This window comes from Coregonus lavaretus (assembly GCF_964263955.1).
Source record: "Coregonus lavaretus genome assembly, chromosome: 38".
Lineage (NCBI taxonomy): Eukaryota > Metazoa > Chordata > Actinopteri > Salmoniformes > Salmonidae > Coregonus > Coregonus lavaretus.
Genome location: NC_140025.1, coordinates 26221169 through 26227824, shown reverse-complemented (window position 1 = coordinate 26227824; position 6656 = coordinate 26221169). Strand labels below are relative to the sequence as shown.

The window sequence follows — 6656 nt, the reverse complement described above, 5'->3', positions numbered from 1 at the left end:
TGTTGAAGACCACACAATCCTCCTCCCCATCGGCATTGTTTGGCTCTCCACTGCTCCAGAACCTAAGAACCAGTTCAGCAGAAAGTGATATCAACATGATATTAGTACAAGAAACAATACGCTTCAAAAAATTAACTACAAGAAGAATAGGGGTAAATATTACTCACGTTGTTGTTGTTGTTGTTGCTGCTGCTGTTGTTCCATCCACCCATTTCCAGATCCCTTCCTTCTCTGAGTCAGTCAGACCAATCCAGAAATGCATACATTTTCCCAGTTGGTTTAGAAACACCTGAAAAGAACATAGTTGGTATGTTTAGTCTGTCTGTCTGTGTGTCTGTCTCTCTCTCTGTTTCTCTCTCTCAGTAGTTATTTCCTCCTTTGTTCCTGCTCCTCCGCTCTCTCACCTGTTCCTCTCTGCTGTTTATGATCACCAGGTCTGCTCCTCCCCTTATACAGTCTGCTCTGCTCTCACTCCAAGTTTTACTCTCTGTTGAAAGGTAATAACAGCTTGATCCGAGTCTCCTCCAACCATCAGGACAGCATTCTGCAGAAAGAAAGTACAGTGATCAATATAGTCATACATACAGAAAACAATTATTATACATTCAAATTCACAGTTATTATCATGGAATTGATACTCACCCAGTTCTTCTGTCATCTTTTTCTCCTGCTCTGAAAATGTCCTTTGTAACTGGTCTTTCTCTTTAGTCATTGTGTTGTAACGCATTTGTAACTGGTCTATGTCTTTACTCAAGCTGTTATAACTGATCTGTAACTGGTTTCTCTCCCTCTCCAACTGGTCTTTCTCTTTAGTCAGGTTTCCATAACTAGTCTGAAGCTCTTTCTTCTCTTTGGTGTGGTTGGTTGTTAGGAGAGAAAGAGTTCGGGACAGTTGATTGTAGCTTCCATCATCTGTGACGGAAGAGAGAGCTGTTATCCATCTCTTGTTAACTTTCTTAAACACACATAAATGCCCACACCCTAAAGTCCCACCTGTAAGAGTTGAATACTCACAGAGCACAGAGAGACTTATGACTGAGGTCAGCAAGAGCACACACAGCATTCCCAGAGAAACGGTAGCCAGCTTGTAAGGCTGACAGTTCTGATTCCCATGCTTCAGTCCTGCAGGTGTAGAAAAACAAGTGCTTACATACATCTGACCTCATCCTATCTATTCTATTCTACCTCACAAACTAAGGCTGCTCTGATACCAAGAGGAATTGATGCTGTGGTCAACAATAATTATGTTCTCTACTCGGTCCCACTTCCATATGACTGAAAATAATTTCAAACCAGAGGTGTCATGCCCATAGGGGGCACACATGATTATGGCTCTAGATTGCAGGAAAAAGCTGTTTCAGATGTTTGAAAAATGCTTCTGATTCAAAATATCAAATCGTTTTGATTTTCACATTGTTGTTTGTTTTGCTTGAAATGTGTAAATCAATTAAATGTGTCCCTCTAAAGGTTATTCATATTTTCACTGTTGTCTCTTCACAAAATAGTTTCACCATTTCTACAGCACATTCCACAGCATCCAGATTACATCCACCATTCCCTCAGATCTTTCCCCTATTTGTGAATCTGCCATGTCTTTGGACTCTTTAGAGTAGCTCTTATAGTAGGTCTGGTTTACACATTCTTATTTACGATCACCAATATTTACGTGTGTGTGTGTGTCTGTGTGTCAGTCAAGTCATGATAACTCTCAGTAAGAATCCGTAAAACACACATACTTGTTCCAGCTTGTTGACTCTGGTGTAAAGTCTCATAACCTGCAGCCAGATCATCACAGACTTTCACACAGACCTCCTCTACATTGGCATAGATGTCCTCTTCTATCTCCATATCTCAATGATGACGATAAGTGATACTGTGTGTATAGTCTCTGTCTCTCTGTCTTAGTTTGCTGTCTGTCTCACTGATGCTCTAACTTCAGACCAAATGCCAATGAGGTGACAAATGTCAGGTGTTTATGTAGTGTGTGTGTGTGTGTGTGTGTGTGTGTGTGTGTGTGTGTGTGTGTGTGTGTGTGTGTGTGTGTGTGTGTGTGTGTGTGTGCGCGCATGTGTGTGTGCGTGTTAGAGAGGTTTCTGTTCCCTATGGTATAAAGAACAGAAATATATCACAGTTGAAATAAAGACAAATTATTCAACTTGTCTTCTTTTCATTTTATTCTAAATCGTCAAATAAAATATCTGATAATATCTTATCGATTACAAAAAGATTTTAAAACATTAAGTTACATTTCACATTTTAGTAATTTAGCAGACACTCTTATCCAAAGCAAGTTACAGTCAGTGCATTCGACTAAGGAAGGTAAAGACAACCACATATCACAGTCTTTGGAAGGAAAATCTGTGCAAAATCAGTGCCAGTGAGAAAAGACAAGTGGTTGGGATCAATTCCATTTCAATTCAATCATTTCTCAAAACCTTACCGTTAGGAAAAATTAGAATTTCAGTTTACTTCCTGAATTGACTGAATTGAAATAGAATTGACCCCAACCCTGATGGACCAACAGCAGCACAACAACTACAATAACTGCTATCTCTACAACTTCCCTAAGATGACCAAAACGATCAAAGTGATGACCAGGAGGACCACTAGCATGACTACAAAGACTCTGGTGAACCTTTGTCTCAGCGATAGTCCCAACTGGGACGTGGTCTGGTGCTGCTCCGGATCCCAAGTGGTCCGAACCAAATCGTCCCAGGTGTTCTGGTCCGGACCTGATCGTTCTGGGGGTTCGGAGTCATACTCCCCTGAGATGACATCCGATTTTTGCTATAATGAAACAACAAGAGAGATTACATGTTTTGCTATAATGAAACAACAGCAAGAGACATTGGCTAATTAGTCTTCTTTTCTTCTTTGATTTTTATTCAAAATAATCACAGAAAGAAAGTTGCCATTCATGTAAATTCATGTTTTTAAACAGATATATCCTATATTACAAATAGGCCTAATAACATACTATTTATAACATAACTATTTTACTATTTATAAAATAATATAACCATTGTATTTACTGGTCTATATGACCTAACCAACCAAAACACTATGGCAAATTACCTATGTACTTAACCTATAAACGCACAATGGCTAACATCAGACTCCTGTCTCTACAACTTCCCTAAGATGCTCAAAATGATAGAAGCGATCACCAGGAAGACCACAAACAAGATGAAGACCTTGAAAGCTCTGAGGAGGCGCTCTCTCAGCGACAGCCCCATGTAGCCCGTCTGGTCTAGGAATGTCGCAAGTTCCAGCTCAGGGTCCCGGATGATGCGGATCAAATCCGGATTTACAAGGTGGGTGCGTTCGGAGTCAAACTCCCCCCGGCCGCCGTCCTCCTTGTGCTCGGTGACATAGGTGGCTGTCACGTCCCCCTGCCTCAGCCTGATGATGATGCGGTCCTTGTTCCATCAGCGGTAGCCCAGGGATAGCCCGTAGTCCTTTCTCACATAGTCCGGTAGGTCCTCGGCTTTGGAATAGGTCTCTGTGTTCAGGTTGCCCACCTCGAAGTAGCTTTCCCTGTGGTCTCGCAATAGAACTGGGAGAATCTTCTCGAAGTTTCCAAAGTAGTGGAAGCCGAAGTCGCCTCTCTCAGGGTGGCACTGTACCAGCATTTTCCCATGGTGATTGAACGCCACGCATTTGTTGGCGAACCAGAAGATGAGCTTGAGGCCTTGTCGGGGGGAAGGACGGCCGAAGCCAGAGTCCTTAAGGTCTTGTATGGTGCTGAGCCGACTACCTTCTTCTCTGACAGACTGCACCATATTGAACTGTAGGGATAGAGAGATAGAAGGGGGGTTGGAGAGAGAGAGAGAGAGAGAGAGAGAGAGAGAGAGAGATAGAGAGAGAGAGAGAGAGAGAGAGAGAGAGAGAGAGGGACAGAGAGAAAATGCTAGAGAGAGACAGAGAAAGGGAGAATGGGGGAGTGATATTCAGGCATCAAAGTAGATTAGTAAAACCAATATCAAGAAACGTTTGACTTTTTCAAACAAGTATGTTGCTAATAACACCCACCACCAGATAATAATGTTCATAACACACTGCTGCATTGAAAAACCCTACACACACGCAAGCATGGACACACACACACACACACACACACTCACACACACAGACATCCAGTGCTTGAGCTCCTGTTCCTCTTATAGAATATTTGCTCAAAAGTATTGGGGAGCACCTGCACCACAGTACCAGCACCCAAAATGAGTCAAGCACTGCGCATACATAAACTTACACACAGACACACACACGTTAAAGTTAGTACCTTATTTATGGTGAGTGGCCGGCCTCTCCACTACTTTCAGAAGATGTGGTGACTAGTCTGTGACTGTGATAGACTGATTATTCACATGACTGATTGTTGCCTAGGTAAGAGGTGAGAGAGAGGGATTGCCATGCAAGGATACCAAACTGAAACATTGTCATAAGAACCCTGCTCGGGACTATGTGTGTTTTCAAGTCTGCATTAGCTTTACTGTAAATTACTGTGAGTGCACAATAACGTTTTATGTAACTTTGAAGGCAAGATTAAAATGTATGTCAATGGACCTTGCACCTAGTCACACGTAATAATAAATTGCATGTTCTTAAAAGTTGTGGCAAGCTGTGCGTCGCAGCCTCTCCCTGTGTACGTACTCGTGCACATAGACTTGGCCACGATCACGCAAACCCCAATGCTGCGTAATTTGCAGTCAGTCATAACTTCTAGAACATGAGGTTAATCACCTAATGTGGAGTTGAAACACAAACTAATGTGTATATAATTCAGTTGAATTTCATATTGACTTTAAAACAGATAATTGAAAAAGATTGTGTTTTCTGATTATTATCCATTGGTGTGTGTGTGCCAGCAAATGTGTGTCCTTACCGGATCTCTGTCCTCTCTTTGTCCAGTCCCAGTCCCAGATAGTTTTAGCTGACACTTTAGGTCTATCCTGTTAAGTCAGGCTCTGACACAAACGGCTTCACAGAAATCACCTTACAATAAATGAATGATTTGACCTTGTCCTGGGTCGGACGCTAGTGTAGACTACCCACAGATGCAAACTCTCTCTTGAAGCCAACCTCCTTCACCGGGTGTATCTCAATAGTCATCAGTTGCTTCCTCTCCTCTGCTTCAAATGCACTGATCTGAAACATGGGATACGTGAAAGTAATATTGTGTATGTATTTGCTTTCAGCAGTTCCTGTTTTTTAACCACATGAATTCAGATGAAGGAAAGGAGACTATTGTGATTCAACTACTGTTTGACCCAGCGTGCACTGACCCTCAACTCTACGCCCACACGTGAATTGGCCAACATTACCCACACTCACTCTCTCCCAATCCTTGTGAGTTGGTTTCCCAAAGGCCAGAAAAATATATACTGTACATGCCATAACTTAATTAGTATAACTTAAAAAATCGTGGTTGTATTTCATATGGTGACAGACTTACAAATACGTATATGCAACAAACAAAAAAAATCACATGAGCAAATTAACAATCAATGCATTTATTTTTTGAATAAATAGGATACGATAATACAAGAATGTAGGATACAATTAATTCACTCACTACTGTTCTCTTAGCTTTTTAAATGTACACTGACTGTACAAAACATTAGGAACACCTTCCTAATATTGAGTTGCACCCCCCTTTTGCTCTAAGAACAGCCTCAATTAATTGGGGCATGGGAGGCTGGCCCATGTTGACTCCAATGCTTCCCACAGTTGTGTCAAGTTGGCTGGATGTCCTTTGGGTGGTGGACCATTCTTGAAACACACGGGAAACTGTTGATCATAAAAAACCCAGTAGCATTGCATACATACACAATCCATGTCTCAATTGTCTCAAGGCTTAAAAATCCTTCTTAACCTGTCTCCTCCCCTTCATCTACACTGATTGCAGTGGATTAAACAAGTGACACCATTAAGGGATCATAGCTTTCACCTGGATTCACCTGGTCAGTCTATGTCATGCAAAGAGCAGGTGTTCATAATGTTTTGTACAGTCAGTGTATGTGTGTAATATTATCACATCTGACATTAACGAAATTATAGTTTAAAGATTGTGCATTTAACTTGTACATACTACATTAGCTATAATATTACAATTGCACTACTAATTACCATTCTATTACATCAATAAAACCAAAATCAAATGTACTGATGTCGATTATTATGTTATTATTCAAATTAGATTTTAGTCAAGAATCTATGCTAAAGCTATTGCTAACTCAAAAGGTCATTATATTATATTTTCATATAGTGAAAGGATGTTATCGTACATTATGACACTTTCAATGTGCCTTCGCATACCCATTGATTAGTCTGTGAGCAACGCTTGTTATTCACATGACTGAATAGATCCCAAGTAGGGTGAAGTATTGAAAGTATTGTTAAAGACCACACAATCCTCACTACCCAGATGATTATTTGGCTGTTCTTGTTGCCAGAACCTAAGAGCCAACAAGTTTAGAGGGACATTATATTAAGTCTTCAGCATTTAGTACAATAAACAAGTATCTACAAGATCCATCTGTATTTTACTCACTTTGTTGCAATTAGAGTTGTTCCATTTACCCATTTCAAGGTCCCTTCCTTCACTGACTCAGTCAGACTAATCCAGAACTTCCGACTATTAGCCAATTTATTCA

The 6656-nt window shown here is 40.8% G+C and overlaps 1 long non-coding RNA gene across 1 annotated transcript; it reads right to left on the bottom strand.

Annotated features, from left to right (window-relative positions):
- Positions 1 to 2156: 2156 nt before the first annotated feature.
- Positions 2157 to 3872, bottom strand: LOC311112161. Its single transcript, XR_014610841.1, has 2 exons — positions 3195 to 3872; positions 2157 to 2787 (listed from the first exon to the last, which is right to left on the bottom strand). It is a non-coding gene; the product is annotated as an uncharacterized lncRNA (long non-coding RNA).
- Positions 3873 to 6656: the final 2784 nt, after the last annotated feature.